The sequence below is a fragment of the Musca autumnalis genome, unplaced genomic scaffold (assembly GCF_047663935.1).
Source record: "Musca autumnalis isolate F117 unplaced genomic scaffold, ASM4766393v1 scaffold_5, whole genome shotgun sequence".
NCBI classification, from domain to species: Eukaryota; Metazoa; Arthropoda; class Insecta; order Diptera; family Muscidae; genus Musca; species Musca autumnalis.
In genome coordinates this window covers 89,841,393-89,861,079 of record NW_027412088.1, presented here as the reverse complement: position 1 = coordinate 89,861,079, position 19,687 = coordinate 89,841,393, and the positions used below count along the sequence as shown (strand labels likewise).

At 35.1% G+C, this 19,687-nt stretch overlaps 1 protein-coding gene across 9 annotated transcripts in view; it reads right to left on the bottom strand.

Moving 5' to 3' along the window:
* brp (ELKS/RAB6-interacting/CAST family member bruchpilot) overlaps positions 1-19,687 on the bottom strand; it is a 414,951-nt gene that overhangs the window by 132,456 nt on the left and 262,808 nt on the right. The window lies entirely within an intron of this gene.

Genomic DNA, 19,687 nt, shown 5'->3' with positions numbered 1-19,687 from the left:
TGCTGAAATAGAAATCAAAGTGGTTCGAGAGCGGGCCTTAAAGTGAATTTATCCGAAATTTTGTGTGGAAGGTACCCGAAGGAGTGGACAAATATAGTTCATATTCAAAGCTGATCTATATCTGGTAGACATATTAGGATGTGTAAAGTTTGGACCAAATCGCTCACTCCCTTCAAGAGTTATCGTGCGCACAATTTTTCCGAACATTTTTGAACTTTTGTGGAGGAGGTACCTGAAGGAGTGGACCGATATAACTTATCATCAAACTTAAATTAAGTGAGAACAAAATATTACGAAGTCCAAATTTTAGACGGAATCGGAAGATCCCTTCGAGATTAATCTTGCGCTCTAACCACTACACACGCTGTCATGGGGTTTTTTTGCGCCTTTCAGGCTATTTTCTCAGGAAGTATGGACTTGCCCCTGATGAAACTTGTACCGTCGTATGGGGGCAGTGAATACAAGTTGCTACAGCAAAAATCAAAGCAATTCGAGAGAAGGTACTTAACTGCACTTTTCTGAAATTTTCTGTGGGAGGTACCCGAAAGGGTTGACCGATTAAGTCCATATTGGAACCTCATCTAAGTCTGCTAGGAATTGCACGATGTGCAAAGTATGTACCAAATCATTTCCTCCCTTCAAGAGTAATCGTGCGCACAATTTTTCCGAACATTTTCGAACTTTTGTGGGGGAGGTACCGGAAGGAGTGGACCGATATAACCCATTTTCGATCTTAAACTAAGTTTGTACAAAATATTACGAAAGCCAAATTTTGGACATAATCGGTTGATCCGTTCGAGAGTTATCGTGCGCTCTAGCCAGCCAGACAGACAGACGGACGGACATTGCTAAATCGACTCCAAATTGTCTGAAACGAATTTCGGGTATAAAACCATTATTTTGATGAGGCACATTTTGCCCGTATGCTGAGGGTATAAATATGTACACTAAGACCTCGCTTTCCGCCGTTTCACTTTGCGTTGTTTTCGAAGTTGCATCGTTGTTCAATTAGTACCAATTTTCACTGTGCCTTCGATGCGGAGTTGTTTTGGGTTCGAAGGTTTTTTTATAGTGTTTTATTTAACTTGCTTTGGTGTCCGTTGAGTTCAAATCTAGTAACTTATTTTTCACACAGCTACAGTTGACCAATTGGACTAAAACTTTGCACACTTTTCAGATTTGAATGACAATACATGAATATGAAATCAAATCCAATAAGGGTCAAGTTTTTCCTATAGCCCCCATATAAGGGTTATCACACGATTTCAGGAATTTTAAAGTTTTTATCTACATTTTCGGCCTAAATTGGATATAATTTTGTTATGAGATTCTCAGTGGTAAAAAAAAATTAATTACTGAAAAGTAAAAAATAAAAAAATATTTTAAAACCTATTCTGTATTTGGTAAATATATTAGGATGTTTTAATAAGTAATAAGTTTAATTACTGAAAAGTTAAAAATAAAAAATAATTTAAAAAAATTAAATTACAGTATTTTATTTATAAATGCACTTAAAACTAGAAAATAATTTTTCATTATGGAATCTCTCAAACAAAACGCTTGCAGTTAAATATTCTCACAAGCGTTTTCTTTGAAAGATTCCATCATGAAAAATTATTTCCTAGTTTGAAGTGCATTTATAAATAAAACACTGTAATTTAGTTATACCCTACACCACTATGTGGGGAGGGTATTATAAGTTGGTTTTGGCCAAAAACTTTGTAACGCATCGGTCGTTGACCCATACTTTTATATACCAAAATGAATGTCTTGATGAGCTGAGTCGATCTGGCTATGCGCGTCCGTCCGTCCGTCTGTCCGTCTAAACCTTGTAATCACGCTACAGGTCGCAATTTTGATCGGATCGTCACGAAATTTTGGATGTTGATGGGGGTCCCGGAGGGGAAGAAGCCTATTGATTTTGGTGATGGTCGGATAATATTTAGAGGTCGGAATGGACAAAAAATGTATGTGGGTAAAATGAATTTTCCAAAGCGAATATCTCAGCTTCTGCATAGGGTATACCAAAAGCAAAACCAATGACAATGGAAGTAGAAAATATCACCTTTCTAATGATGTAAAGTAAGTTCTTGTAGGTGATCAAACAACGATGATAACACAATAGTCGCAAATAAAACTCAACTTTTCATTTTTACGATTTTAATTATAATGACGAATATCACAGTTTTGGTTGGAGACTTTCCAAACGGAAAGCCTGATAATAAAAGTAAAAGATCCCATCTTTACAATGATGCAAACTAGGTCGGCGTAGGTGACCAACTAACGGAGATATCGCAATAGTCGGTAATACATCCCATTTTTTCATTTTTTTGGAAATCACGCTACAGGCCGCAATTAGGATCGGATCGTCACGAAATTTCGAGGGTTAATGGAGTTCTCACAGAGGATTTTGGTGATTGTCGGATAACATTTAGGGGTCGGAATGAGCAAAAAAATTATTTGGAGAAAAAGTCAACATTTTATTCCAAAGCAAATATCTCAGCGTCTATAACCTGGCAAGGAAAGTAGAAAATATCATCTTTACAACGATGTAACTTAGGTTGTCGTAGGTGTTATAACGAAGTTATCGCAATAGTCGCTAATAGAATCCAACTTTTCAATTTTGCAATTTTAATAATAATGACGAATATCACACCTTTGGTTGGGGACCATCTAAAAGCAAATCCTGCTTAGAAAGTAGGAAATCCCATCTTTAAACTTTTAATTTAGATATTGCAATAGTCGGTAATACATCCTGTTTTCCCACTTTTCTGCAATCACACTACAGGTCGGAATTTTGATCGGATCATCATGAAATTTTCTCATAGAGATAGAAGCATATTGATGCTGGTGATGTTGATAGTAGTCAAATATAAAATTAAATGTTAATTATTTTGGTTCAGATCTCCTTAATTCATTTGGTATAAAAGCCAGATAGGTGAAAACTTTCGTATCTCCCCAAAAGAAATGTTTTCGAGTGAAAAGATTATGCACAGAGGTAGTGGTGTAGGGTATCACATAGTCGGCCCCGTACCGACTATAGTCTTTTCTCACTTGTTTTTTTTTTAAATTAGTTCTATTTTTTATTTATTGTTTTTTTTTTTGAATGTGACTTTAATAGATATTTTGATATGTGGAAAAAGTGATTTTAATAGATAGTAAGCTGTATCAGTTTTAACTAAAGTTCATAACTATGAACTTCATACGACTTTTTCGAATAGTTTGAGAAGTTTTAACCATCCTACATGCATAGAGGTTGATGCTAAGAGGTTCTGTCCAATGGACATCTCTAAAGAACAAAATTCAATCTTCAAACCTATTTTGAAAACGAGGTGTTTTATTATCGAAGTTTGTAGGTTGATTACAAAACTTACTATCCTATTTGAGAAAGAATTTTTGAGGTATACCGTTGGAACAAGAAAACTGTCTTAATGAAAGAAAACTGTCTTGCTAAAATATGTAGTGTGTCTTACTGCAATAGGACATTGATAAATTTTAATTTTGTTTTTCATAAATTAATTTTAAACAGTGTTCATTTTAGGAATAGATTTTCTCTATGTGTAAAATAAACTATTATATTATTGTTCATTAAAAATTTATTTTTTAAAAGTAGCGTTTTCTTAACCCTGAAACCGATCTCCGAACTTTTCATGGTTTCCCATAATTGTGTTTTTTTTTTTGGAACGTGTCAACGGCACAATGCGAGGTCTTGGTGCATTATATTTTCGTAAGTACTCCGGGTGGTGTAGGCTGAATAAGGTGTAGTTATGGCTTTATGACTGCTGTAGGATATCAAATAGTTGAAACAAACCGAATTTATTACCTTCCTCTATAGTTGGTTTTGAAATTTATAGCTTTAGTTTTATTGCAGTTTATGGAAACAACGAATATATCGTCATTTTGGGGGCGTATGCCTTACATAAAAATATAAATGTATTGCGCATACGCCACCTGTGGTGAAATATTTGCTTTGGCTTTGATTTATGTATGTGTCTGTGTACAAAATGATTTGATTTTAATCAGGCATTTTGTAACTTAGAACTTGATGTAAGCTTGTAAGAAATATTACGATGCACAATGTTTGAAACAACTTAGTAACTATATTCGACAGTTATCGTGTTAATCGGCCAGACAGACGGACGGACATTGCTAAATTGACTCCAAGTTGGTTGAAACAGATTATGGGCCATTATTATATGTTTTATTTTACTATTGAATGGATTTGAAGACGCAAAATAGAGCAATTAGAGGCATTAAAAATATAATTTTTACATTGACAGTTAATTCCAAGAATGTCCTCCTTGAAATCTAATGATCACTTTTAACTTTAAGTTAACCGGAACGCTATAAATCTGCACGGTGCGCCTTAACTAATTTTAAATGAAAGGTGCTTACACCTGGGAAGTTTCTTTTGCGGTTTCTGAAACTACAATGTTCAGAGATGAGAAAAAAAAAAAACAAAAAAATCGTCCGGGTGATCTTCAAATAAATCGCGGTCAAAGTTCACATTTTTAGGGCTTTTTTAGGTTTCCACGATTTTGCTTGGATAATAAAACTGTTGTAGCAGTAAAAATGCTCTACAAGATCTACCTCAATGGTATTTTCGTAGGTTTTACAATTTTTGAGATATAGAAGTTCAAATTGGGACAATGTACTGACTGTATTGCCCTCTATAAAACAATGTCATGCCGGGTGCACCTTAACTAACTTTGAATGAAACCTGCTTACACGTGGGAAGATTTCGCGGATTCTGAACAGCAATGTTCATAGATGAGAAAAATCCAAAAACAAGAAAAATCGCTGGAGGGTGTTTTAAATAAATTGCGGTGAAAGTTCACATTTTTAGGTTTATTTTTGGTTTTCGTGATTTTGCTTGGAAACCGCAAGTCTTATCGAAATGGGGCTAAAGAATATATTGTAGCTGTGAAAATTCTCTAGAGGATTGACCGTTATGATTTGTTCCTAGGTTTTACCATTTTTGAGATATAGAAGTTGAGGTCACATTCTTAGGTTTTGTTTGTTAGGTTTTCACGATTTGCTCGAAAAACGTAATTCTTATCGAAATGTGAATAGAGAAAATCTTATAGCTGTAAAAATTCTCTATAAGATTGGTTTTTGTAATTTTTTCCTAGGTTGTATCATTTTTGAGATATATAAGTATAAGTTGGGAAATTGCTGTCATGACCTTTTTTATAAGGAGAGACATTCAGTAAGTTGTCAAAATTTGAACTTCTATGGTAATACCTACGAAAACATCATAGAGGGCAATCTTATAGAGAATTTTCACTGCTACAAAATTTTCCTTATTTCCATTTCGGTAGGGATTGCGGTTTCCAAGCAAAATCGTGAAAACCTAAAAAAACCCTTAAAAATGTGAACCTTGACCGCGATTTATTTGAAAATCCGTCCGGCGATTTTTTTTTTATTTTTTTCATCTATGAACATTGTAGTTTCAGATGCCGCATCTTTTATTTAAATTTAGTTAAGGCGCACCATGTCTGGTCTGAGTCCAAACTATAACAAAAGAAGACTTATAATAATGGGGGCAAATCTATACAGTTTTCTGGTCAAAAATCAATTTTTTTTTTCGTGACTATGTGTACACAACGTATCATCTATACCGTAAGGCTGAAGTTATAAAAAATCTCACTTCCCGTTTTTCCAAAATTAAATTGCATTTTTTCAGAACTTTTATTTTGTTTCAATATTTTGTTTACTGTATGTCCAAAAACTACAACGTTAAGTAATGAGACTTTTTGGGGAAGTCTCTCCCTTTGTGAGTGTCTATAATGCAAAGGAATTGCCTCCCATTGTTATTAGCCTAAAATAAAAATAGTCTGCAAGAGACATGACATGAATTTGTAATGCCAAGGAATAAAAGGAGCGAAAAACAACACAAAAAATAAATAAATATTTTATACATATACAATTTTTGCCAACTTTGCTGAATTACTTTTGGGGTAATTCATAGATCACAATAGCACATACTCTGGATATTAGTTAAAATGCTACGAATATTTCCATATAATGGTAGGGATGCTATTGGTATTTAGGTCACATGGCGCCTGGATAAAATATCCATATGCATATATTTCTATTTATACAATGTAAAACAATGGCAGACAAGAAGACACCAATTTTTTGACTCAGCCATCAGCTACAACTTAAACTGGCGACAATGTTATTATTTCTTTTTAGACATAAGGTTTAGAATTTATTTTTGTATGTTTTGTGTACGAGTTATAAATCATGACATTTGTCATCTGCAAAACGAGTGCTGGTGAAGTATCGTATATGAGGTTGTCATATAGGGCTACAGTTTTAAATTACATTGCCCTGATTGAGGTAGCAGACCATGTGTAGATTGTTTTTTTATCAGGATGAAGTTGAAGATTTATCGTGGCCCCTCTCTTAAACTGGTCAACACAACTTTTGTGTTATCCGAATTTTTTCTGTTTCTAGCTCAAATTGTCGAGTTATTTTCAAATCCGGAAGCAGTTTTTGTCTATCAGCTCTTGTTTTCGAGATATAACTCAGGACCCCTTGTTAGGGGAAACTAAACTCCCAGTGGTATTATCTGGGAAACTGCCTTCACGTCTGGCAAAATCCTCATCAGTGAAAAAACCATAAAAATATTTTATTGTGAGACAAGAAGAATAAGACTAACAAATCCTCAAATTGTGACGATTTCCAGATACGTTATGGTCCACATCCTGCGAATTTGCATTGGAATATTTACAAAAAATTTGCAGAATATCGGAGTCGTATGAGTCATTACTTGTGTATACAATACACTGTCACTAGCAAGGTTAAAATTACAACGTTCGCAGGTGTCTGGCTATGAGGGAGGAGCTCCAGATAAAAAAATTATTTCAATACGAAACTATTGACGACACAAGCAGTATTGGAAAGGCTAAAAACACTTGATGAAAAGCTTAAGTGAATAAAGCTTTGTGTTAGAATTTGGAGCATATATTGAGTTTGTAATGTTATGTTAATGTTAGTATGCATACCCACATTGCACGCTGAGTAACAGGGGTACCCCCTCAGTATAATGTTGGCAATATTTCATGAGTATTTCAGCCAGGTAAAAGTTCCCTATAAGTGGTATCGTAAGACACACCATTCAGACTCGGCTATAAATTGTAGGTCCCATATCACTGGGCTAATATCAATCGAATGAACTCATTGATATGAGAAAAGTCTCTCCTGTCCCTTCTGGGGTGTATGTGGAACATACATTGTGTTTTGAGACCTTTGTTGTTATATTGAGATGATGATGCAAGAAAAAATGTCCCTTTTATAACCTCAGTCTTTAGGCATACGACCAAAATGTGCCTCATTGAAACAATGTTTGAGCAAAATCCGTTTCAGACAATTCGGAGTCATTTAGCGATGTTCGTCTGTCTGGCTGGCTGGAGTGTATTTTGTCCAAACTTAATTTAAGTTCCAAGATAAGCCAATCCGGTCCACTGCTTTGGGTTCAAAAAAAATTCTCCTAAGTGGTGCGCACGATAACTCTCAAAGGCAGTAACCGTTTTGCTCCATAATCTACTACCATACATAGATCAGTTTCGAATATTGACTATATTAGACCACTCCTTCGGGTACTCCCACACAATATTTCGGAAAACCGCAGTTTAAGACCTCCTCTCGAATCGTTTTGATTTTTCTTGCAACAATTTGCACTCGAGGTCCCTACTACGACGGTACAAGTATTTTGAGGGGTAAGTCCATACTTCCTGAGAAAATAACCAGAATGCTGTAAAAAACCCCTACAACTGTCGAATCGGACACACTTTGCATATCGTAATATTTTTTTCGAATATTAGATAAACCTCGAGTATGGTGCTTATATGTCCACTCTTCCCCCACAAAAGTTCAAAACTCTCAATGGCAGTAACCAATGTGGTCCATACTTTGCCCATCGTAATATTTCTACGAGACATAGATCAAGTTCGAATGTGGACTGTATAACTCACCTCCTTCGGGTACCTCCCACACAAGATTTCGGAGAAATACAATTAAATAACTCATCTCGGATCGTTTTGTATTTTTTTGCGGGCCATGTTACGATGGCGCAATTTCTTTCGATGACAAGTCCCATACTTCCTGAGATAATTGCACAAAAGCTCCAAAAGAGCCTGCCGGATCTCGTAATATTTTGTCTGAATTTAGTTTAAGTTCGAAAATGGGTCATATCCTTCTCCTAAGGGTACCTCCCCCACAATGGTTCAATATTTTTGATTAAGTTCAGTTTGAGGTCTGTCGAAGATCTTTTGTAAATTTATACCGGTGTTACTCCTTGTGGTCCTGATTTTAGTGAACAAGTGGTCCAAAAGCTCTAAGTTATAATGTGACCAACTGTAATGAGTGCAAGGCTCGATATCTATCGAAAAGAAATGACTCCCAAAATAAAATCAACTTCCAAAATGGACTATGCTGATGCATTCTTTCAGGTACCTCCTCCGGAACATTTTTGAACTTTAATCCGAATATATTTTTGTCGGCAATTTCTGACGTCCAAAACGAGTCGCAATACTGGCAAATCCCTACATAATTATTGGGGGAAATGATTTTGGTTGCGTCGTTGGATTCGATTCGTTATTGTCCGTATATGGAAGTTTCAATTAACACAGGCTGAGGGTATATCATTGTCGGCAAAGTCGACTGCTACTTTCTTACTTGTTTGGTATAGAAATTACTATTACACTTAGAATGGTTTTTGGTATTTTGAAGTGTTCAGCGTCATTATCAATGGGACTATAAAGTATTCCAGAAGAGAATTATAACTTCTTCATATAGCCTCCGTAGAACTATTCCTCCCGATTTTCGGTATTTTAAAAGTTGTGGCATCAATACCCCACCGAAATAGCTGCAATTTGACATACGGTCTTCGTATGGGGTATTTAACATTCCACCAGAAACTTGTTCACATATTCGTATATCCCCTAAAAAAGAAGGGTACTTCACGATTTTCAGTAATTTGAAGGTTGTGGCCCTTCCGAAATGGCTGAAATTTGGTATTAAGTCTTCGTAGTCTTCGGCATCATTATCAAACAGAAATGTATAAAAGTTGGTATTCAGTTTTTGATGGGGTATAAAATATTCCAGAAGAGAATTATCAGTATAGGTCCATGTTTTTATACAGCCCCCATAAAAGCCTACTTCCAGCTTTGCGGTATAGGCCCCATAGAGCAGCCCCTGTCAATTTTCGGTATTTTGAAGGTTTCACCGTCATTATCAAACCGAAATTGATGAAAATTGACATCTAGACTTGTCGGTATAGGTCCACGTCTTCATGTAGCCCTTATAGAACGGTACCTCCCGATTTTCGTTATTGTGAAGCTTGTGGCCTCATTATCCCACATAAATGGCTGAAATTTGACATTTAGTGTTCATTGCGGGTATTAAACATTCCACCAGAAATATGTCGGTACCTCCGGATACCTCCGGATTTTCGGTAGTTTGTAGGTTTCGGCGTCATTATTATAAAAAATGGCTGAAATTTGGTATATGATCTTCAATGATGGTATAAAATATTTGAGAAGAGAATTATCATTGTAGGTCCACGTTTTCATATAACCGAAATAGAACGATACCTTCCGTTTTTGTTATTTTAAAGGGGTTAGCTTGATTTTCACACCGAAATGTCTGGAATTATATTGTATTTGGTTTTCCTTGGGGCTACAAAAGTTTCCCCCGGTAATTCGTCAGTGCAGGTCCAAAGAACGAGACCTCCCGATTTTCGGTATTTTTAAGGTTATAGCTTGATTACTAAATGGCTAAAATTTACTACTGAGACTTCTTTGGGGCTACAAAACTTTCTTATAGAAAATTTTCAATACTGGTCCACGTTTTTATAAGACCCCATACAAAGGTTCTGGTATTTGAATAGTGTTAGACTCATTATCACATCTAAATGGCTTAAAATTGGTGTTTAGTCTTCTTTGGGGATTGGAAACTGTTCTCCAGAAATTTGTCAGAACCGATCCACGTTTTGCTATAGCCTTCATGGAACAGGTCCATGTTTTCAATATAATTTTATAATTTTTTTCAATATAATTTGGCAAACTTATTTCTATAGCAAATTCCTTCAAACATTTCAAATTTTATCAAAATTGGAGTTATGATCAAATCTGAACCGATTTTCACCAAAAGCAATGATTAAAAAATGATCTGCCGATACAGCTGAAACGGACAACAAATGTTACCTCTACCTTACGTCTAAAATTTGAGATTACGAAACGTTGCGAGTAAATTCAAAAGAAACGTAGGGTATAAGAATCTGTCCTTATACAAAGCGCCTAGTCAAGACGTGGTGGTGCCAGACGTAATGACATTGTTAAAAAGATGGTCACGACCATTTTCGTCCGAGCATTTTTCAAGAGTGCATCGATCAAATTAAGTCTTTGTATGTCGATAAAGGGCCATCCTATAGCACTGTGAGAAATTGATTTAATGAATTCAATCGTGGTCGTCCAAAAACGGCCGTTGTGCTTTAACGGATAATGCAGGATCGCCATGTTATATACCGTGACATAGAGGCACCCTTAGGCATTTCTTCCACCATGGAAAGGTCTATGGAAGCAGCCTTTCTTTCAGAAAGTAAGACATTTTAAAAAAGTTTGAGAGTTATCATGTACACTAGCCATTTTAGTATATGGCGGAAGGCAAATTATCTCAGGAAGTATGGACTTACTCTGGATAAAGTTTTAACGTTGTCATAGCGACAGTGAAAACAAACAAAAATTCCAAATAGATATATCCGAGACGAGTCCTCATACTGCACATTTCCCAAATTTCGTGTGGGAGGTACCAGGAGGAGGGGACCGATATAGTCTATATTCCGACCTGATACATGGCTGGATGAAATAATACGATGTACAAAGTATGGACCAATCATAAACTTCCTGCTACAGTTATCTTGAGGATTTGCAATTTTATTGGTGCCACCAAAGTTTCTTGGTGCTTTTTGGCCATTTTCTCAGAAAGTATGGATTTGTCCCTGAAAAAAATTGTGCCGTCGTGGGGCCGCAAGAACAACCCGCTGGAAAAATTTTCTAAACGATCCGAGAGGTTTCAGACCGAAGTAGTGGATCAATATGGCCCATCTTTAAAATTAAGCTAAGTTTGGGCAAAATATTATGAAGTGCAAAATTTGGTTCGAATCGATTGATCCGTTCGAGAGTTATCGTGCGCACCAGCCAGTCCGATAGACATACAGACTGACGGAAGGACATGGCTAAATCAACTTCTCAGCCTAAAGGTTGAGAGTTTAAAAACGCTTAATTCCTAAAATTGTAAACATTGGTTCATATTTTGGAAAGAACAACGATGACGCCCTATGTGGGGCATATTCAAGGGTTTTGCTACATTTTATTTCTGAAGTGGATGTAACTAGGTATTTTGGAATCTCAATGGGTAAAAATTATCCAAGCAGAAAATTATCATTATAAAATGATTAACCATCAATTAAGATATTCTGCTACCTCCAATGAAAAAGCCTTTACGTGGAGGAATAACTTGTATTTTGATAAACGAAAGGAAACTAATTGTTCTTATTTACTTTAAATTACAGTTCGCTTTTCTACTTGTTTTTTTTTTGTGTAATTATCTCTTTGGAGCATGCTTGAGTTGATATGCTCTTCACTTTGGCCAATTACTTCTTTTTTTTTGCCATATTAGTGCAACCATTCAAATGGAAAACTTCTTTAACAAACTTGTTGACTTCGTTATCTGTAGAAAAGAAAAGAAAAATATTCTCACAGTGAAAATGAGATCCTGCAAATGATTGATAATTTCCAAGTGACGAGTTGCATTGCATGAGTTTCATTTAAAACACACAATGATGGAGTTGATTTAACAATTAACTTTCGCAAGAAGTAAAAGAGGAATCCTCAACAATAAGAAGAACTAAGCGGCAATGATGGTTATGGCGTTGGCATAGATTTCATTAGAAGTTGGTGTTTTTTTACATCTTTCCTTGGCATCAAATACTTATGTATTAAGGGAACCATTAAATGAATTCTTTGCCTTTTCATTATTCATTTCAATGCATTCCATTGACATTTCCATTTTATGCATTCATTGCAATCATCCTCATCATCGTCATCGAGAGACTGAATCCTTGACTGGCACTGAGATAACCAACAATAATTTATCTGTCTGTCACCATTGAGTGGTAGTTGGTGGTGCTGGCCATTGATGATGGAATGGATGTTGATCATAAAAATGTTTATAGAAATTAAATTTACAAGGACTTCAATGTCCCTTTTTATAATAATAAAATGAATATTGTCCGTTGCTGCAGCAACAACATTTAAATAGATGTTGCCTTGGGGATCAATTAGACACACACACAACCCAACCATTACAATAAAATATAAACGCTTTCAATGTGTGCAGAAAAATAATATTAAAAATTTTATGCATTCGTGCATAAAATAACAGAGCGCAAAAAACCAAGCAAACCCAAGCTATCATTATCCTCTAAATGGCCAAGAACAATTGAAAAACAAAAATGGAAAAACGCTTAGCAATATCATTCACTCATTTATAGCCCTCATTTCCATCCAGTCTATATTTAAAGCAAAAAATAAAGTGCGAATATTTTGTGTGTGTGTGTGTGCGTTGTAAATAATGAGGCCATATTTTATATAGTATTCGTAGTTTGTTGGTCTTTCATAAGGCCATTATCACAGAACCCCTGTTGCAGGCTGGGCTTTCTTACATGATGTAGAACTTTTTTAATTAAAGTTGTCATTAAGGAGCATGTTACAGTTCACATTTTTGTGGGTAGATCCCAATTATGAATATTCATGGTTTGTCATAAATGCATAACAATGGGAATTTTGGAATGTTCATGTGGGCAACAATATATAAACAATATACAAAAATAAGCCACTGTATTTTTAAAGATTACACTGTGCAACATTTTTAGGGTAATCTTGTGCAAACAATTTAAGCAGAGATTTTCTTGAAAGTAAAGACCAAATTTGTAGATATGGGCAAGAATAAAATATTTGGAGAAATAATGAAGTACATTTATTGCCTTAAATTTTATAAAATATCGAAAATTTCCATAATTTGTGAAATGTATACAAATTATGGCACCATATCTCCAAAACCGTTAATTTTTTCTGAATATTTTCTTTTGGAAAAATTTTCGCTGGAATGTAATACAAAACTACCCAGAACATGCCATTGTTATAAATTTCCTCTATCACGTTGTTATCAGTACATTTTTCAACGACGATTTAATAAAAATGTCACAAATGTAGTGAAATCTGAAGTGCGAGTAAAAAAGATAGGACGCAACATACGGATGAAACAACATGAAGTAAGTAATTTAGAGTTTCAGAATGTTCCGAAGAATTGCTCAGAAATTTATTTGGAAGATTTTTGCAAAAGGTTACTTGGTTCAACTCCCAATAGTTTTGCCGATAGTGACCAGAGTTTTCAGCAATTATGTAAAATTTCTATATTTCATCGATTTTGATGTTCTAGATGGAGATTTTTTTATGTGGTCTGTTCAAAAGATAAGTTCTACTAGCCTGGTGCTACAATATTGCCAAGACAGCAAGGCTAAATTCCTAATCGTTTCTGAGATAAAGGCCCGATAATTGCAAGAAACTGTATTTTTAGCCCGGTTTAGATGAGGCCATAAAATCCGAACTGGATCTGACATGACAAAACCCTACTAGGGTTTTTGTAGTCTCAATATGTACTTTCAAAAAATGCATAGTGAGCGGATTTTTTCAAGGACCATCCAAACACAAAACGAAGATTTTTAAAAAATATTTTTTCCACAACCATCCAAACACAAAACATGGATTTTGAAAGAATATTTTTCACAACCATCCAAACAAAAAACGTATATTTTTAAAGATAATTTTTTAAAAGGACCATCCAAACACAAAACTTGGATTTTTAAAGAATATTTTTCCAAGGACCATCCAAACGTGGATTTTTAAAGAATATTTTTTCCACAACAATCCCAACACAAAACGTGGATTTTTAAAGAATATTATATCCACAACAATCCCAACACAAATCGTGGATTTTTAAAGAATATTGTTTCCACAACCATCCAAACACAAAACGTGGATTTTTAAAGAACATTTTTTCCACAACCATCCAAACACAAAACGTGGATTTTTAAAGAATATTTTTTCCACAACCATCCAAACACAAAACGTGGATTTTTAAAGAATATTTTTTCCACAACCATCCAAACACAAAACGTGGATTTTTAAGGAATATTTTTTCCACAACCATCCAAACACCAAACGTGGATTTTTAAAGAATATTTTTTCCACAACCATCCAAACACAAAACGTGGATTTTTAAAGAATATTTTTTCCACAACCATCCAAACACAAAACGTGGATTTTTAAAGAATATTTTTTCCACAACCATCCAAACACAAAACGTGGATTTTTAAAGAATATTTTTCCACAACCATCCAAACACAAAACGTGGATTTTTAAAGAATATTTTTTCCACAACCATCCAAACACAAAACGTGGATTTTTAAAGAATATTTTTTCCACAACCATCCAAACACAAAACATGGATTTTTAAAGAATATTTTTTCCACAACCAACCAAACACAAAACGTGGATTTTTAAAGAATATTTTTTCCACAACCATCCAAACACAAAACGTGGATTTTTAAAGAATATTTTTTCCACAACCATCCAAACACAAAACGTGGATTTTTAAAGAATATTTTTTCCACAACCATCCAAACACAAAACGTGGATTTTTAAAGAATATTTTTTCCACAACCATCCAAACACAAAACGTGGATTTTTAAAGAATATTTTTTCCACAACCATCCAAACACAAAACATGGATTTTTAAAGAATATTTTTTCCACAACCAACCAAACACAAAACGTGGATTTTTAAAGAATATTTTTTCCACACCATTCAAACACAAAACGTGGATTTTTAAAGAATATTTTTTCCACACCATTCAAACACAAAACGTGGATTTTTAAAGAATATTTCTTCGAAATACCCTTAGACCATAAAACGCGGGTTTTTAAAGAATATTTCTTCGAAATACCCTTAGACAACAAAAACTTGGATTTTTAAAGAATATTTTTCAAGGACCATCCAAGCACAAAACGTGGATTTTTAAAGAATATTTTTTCAAGGACCATCCAAACACAAAACTTGGATTTTTAAAGAATATTTTTTCAAGGACCATCCAAACACAAAACTTGGATTTTTAAAGAATGTTTTTTCAAGGACCACCCAATCACAAAACTTGGATTTTTAAAGAATATTTTTTCAAGGACCATCCAAACACAAAACTTGGATTTTTAAAGAATATTTTTTCAAGGACACAAAACTTGGATTTTTAAAGAATTTTTTTTCAAGGACGTGGATTTTTAAAGAATATATTTTCAAACACCCTCAGACTACAAAATGTGGATTTTTAAGACTATTTTTCAAAGACCCTCAGACCACAAAATGTGGATTTTTAAAGAATATTATTTTCAAAGACCCTCAGACCACAAAATGTGGAGTTTTAAAGAATATTTTTATACCCTCAGCATTTATGCTAACGAGGGTATATACACTTTCATACGGGCAAAATGTGCTTCATCGAAATAACGGTTTTAGACACCAAGTATGTTTGGACGAAATGTGTTTCAGACAATTTGGAGTCGATTGAGCAATGTCCGTCCATCTGTCTGTCTGTCTGGCTGGCTGCAGCGCACGATAACTCTCGAACGGATCAACCGATTCGGTCCAAAATTTGGCTTTCGTAATATTTTGCCGAAACTTAGTTTAAGTTCGAAGATGGGTTATATCGGTCCACTCCTTCCGGTACCTCCCCACAAAAGTTCGAAAATATTCGGAAAATTTGTAAGTACGATAACTCTTGAAAGGAGTAATCGATTTGATCCATACTTTGCAAATCGTGAAATGTCTAGCAGACTTAGATGTGGTTCAAATATGGACTCAATCGGTCCACTCCTTCTGGTACCTCCCACACAAAATTTCGGATAAGTTCAGTTTAGGACCTTCTCTCGAATCGCTTTGATTTTTATTTTAGCAACTTGTATTCACCGCCCCTACACGACGGTAAAAATTTAATCAGGGGCAAGTCCAAATTTCCTGAGAAAATAGCCTGAAAGTTGCAAAAAACCCCTATGACACCGTGTGAGGTGGTTGGAGCGCAAGATAACTCTTGAACGGATCTGCCGATTCGGTCCAAAATTTGGCCTTAGTAATATTGTGTCCAAACATAGTTTAAGTTCGAAGATAAGCCATATCGGTCTACTCCTTCAGGTACCTCCTCCACAAAAGTTCAAAAATGTTCGGAAAAATTGTTCGTACGGTAACTCTTGAAGGGAGTGGCCGAACTGGTCCATACTTCACACATCCTAATATATCTACCAGATATAGATCAGGTTAAAATATGGACTATATTTGTCCACTCCTCCGGTACCTCCCACACAAAATTTCGGATAAGTTCACTTTAAGACCTGCTATCGAATCACTTTGATTTTTGTTGAAGCAACTTGCATTCGCTGCCTCAATTACGATTACCTTGAGCAAACAGCCCGAAGGTTGTAAAAACCCCCTTATGGCACCATATGTAGTGGCTGGAGACACACTTCCTTAATGGTCAATCCATTACTTTAAGTATCTCCTCCGCAAAACTTTTTATTTTTAATCCTAATCAACGTTTTTGTCGGTTCATACGCCCATCATTTTTAAACCCACCTAAATACGTACGTTTTTTGGGGAAAATTTTTTTTCAATATTCACAGGTTGAGGGTATATCTCTGTCGGCAAAGCCGACTGATACTTTTTTACTTGTTTCAAACACCGTCAGACAACAAATCGTGAATTTTAAAGAATTGGCATAACGAAGAAGGAACTACCTATGAACATTCGTACACTATGTATGTAATGGTAGACAATTTACGTGGCACATTTGTAATTACCTTGAATTTTACACACAACTGCCTACTAACCATCCGACGAACCAACGAATATATCTGCCTATATAACATCTAATTAAAGGCATACATACATACCGGGTTTGTAAATTTGACTTCAACAATTGTAGTTTTAAAAATAAAATGTAACAAACAATTGTTGTTGTTAACATTCACAACAACAACAGGAGGAACAAACAGAATATTAATATGGCTTTGCTGTGGAGCTTAGATATTATTTTAGGGGCTGCAATGCTGCAACATGGATAATGAAACTATGTACATACATACATTTATGTATGTAAATATTTACTTGCAAGCAGTTCGAAACTTCAATGTTAAATATGTTTTCTGGAATTTGTTAAATGCAGAATTTAAGGATTTTTAATAAAAATCTTTGGTTTATTTTCTAGAATAGAAATTTTAGAAGAAGATGAAGAATTTCCGCGAACATCCTTGGAGGGGTACGGATAGAGTTCTTTTATATGTAAAAAGGTATATCCCAACTCAATTTTATGCCAGTTTGAAGCCAAATCGCCATGACTTTTTGACGACACCACCTTAAGACAAATTTAGCGTGGAAAAAATATACAAAAAAAATTTAGTCAGTATTACGAAGACTTCAGTATGGTGACCATACGTTAATAATAGTTTAATAACTATTGAACCCTAAAATAATTCCAAAATTGTGCAATCCAAATTATGTTCTAGGCTTCGATATTCTATAAACAAGTTAAATGTGTATATACTTTTATGTACTAGGCGTATTTTATATCATTCTTCTATCACAATCCTCTCCTGTTACTATCCCGGTTTTTTCTCGGTTTTATAACAAATTTAATAAAAATTTCCTTTTTGGAAGAAATACATTTTTCAATCTATAAATATTTAATTTCCAAACAGAAAATATGCGCAACAACGATAAACATATTCATAAATTATAAAAGATAAATGAAAAAGATACGTACATCCATATACATGGGTAACTAAAGAACAACAATAAATATGCATAATAAATATCTGAAAAAAAAAACAATAACAAGAGGATACATGAACATAAATCTTTAATATTCATACTTGTTTGCATCGTAACAAACAGAGAGAGTGCAGAGTGTGAACATGTTTATCTGGTTAGCTATAATCTCAATAGAAATTCCCAAAAACAATTTTGCAAAATAATAATAACAACAAACATAAAAATAACCAAAATTTATGTCCATCATTATCGGAAACAATTAACGCCACAATGTGTTTGTGGCGCATTGGCTAAATTACATTGAGAGACATTAAACGGGAACAACAGGGATTATGGTGGTGGTGTGATGAAACTTGACCCAAGTATACATATGTAGCAAATAACAACAGTTAATAGGTTAATGAAATTTGACAGGAAGATGGTGGACACAGCAGTTTTGGCGTCGAAAAAGCGAAGGCACAAAAAATTAATATTAACAAGTGAAAAACACGTTATGTTCAGTCGATGAAAACTTTTGATACTATCCACACATACAACATCCTCGAAGGAACAAGGGAGGCTTCTCTCATATCAATTAGTGCACGCTGTTTTATATTGGCTCAATGATATTAGACCTACTTTTTTATAGCCGAGTCTGTAAGGCATGTCTTACGACAACACTTGTAGAGAAGTTTTTCTTGGCTGAAATAGTCAAGAAATATCGCCTACATTACACTGTGGATATTTGCCACTGACGAAATTTTTGATGTTCTGGCCAGGGATTAAACCGTAAGTCTTATAAGTGCAAGGCGGAACTGCTTACCACTGCACCACGGTGGCTATCCACCATAGGAAAAACTGATATCTTCGAACAAATGACCATTATCTTAAAAATGGAACCTGCCACTAAACCATTTTTAGCTAACCATATTATTTGTGACCCAACGTAGTAAAAACCAACAAATATAAAAAAAAAACGAAAGAAAAACCAAGAATATGTATACGACCCCTGCAAACATTTTAAGAGAATATGCACCTGGAATGTCCGAATTTTCAGCATAGGTGGTCCAATTCGTGCATTGGCGGAAGCACTTTAAAAGTACAAGGCTGATATTATGTATATATGTATGTTCCCACAACATCCCCGAAGGGACAAGGGAGACTTCTCTCATATCAATATGTGCACGCCGATTCATATTGGCTCAATGATATGGGACCTACTTGTTATCGCCGAGTCCGAACGGCGTGTCTTACGACACCACTTGTAGAGAAGTTTTTCATGACTGAAATACTCAGGAAATGTCGCCAGCACTATTGCACCACGGTGGCCCCCTGGTTGATATTACAACAAGTAAAACACCACACCACCAATACAATGCCACAGGAGGCGTGTTGTATTATAGCTTCCATCAGACCGGACGTGAATTTGTTAAATCCTAAATTCTTCAACATCAGCTGTATCTGTTTCCATGCACGACAGAGGACAAGGACCAGCAAGCCATAGATATTTTTTAAAGGCGTCTTGAGAAAACATATGTTCGATATCCTTCCCATGAGAATAAAATAATTTTTAGCAAAAATTGGCACAGTTGTTGGTTATTATAGCGCAACATCCGATAACGAAATGTGTCTGATCGATTTCGCGGCGGCACAGAAAATGATCATTAGCAGCACCATCGACATACACAAGGCAACATGCCGGTCACCAGCCAATTTTATCATGTTTTGATAGATGGAAGGCATGTGTCGAGCCGCAATCACGGCAG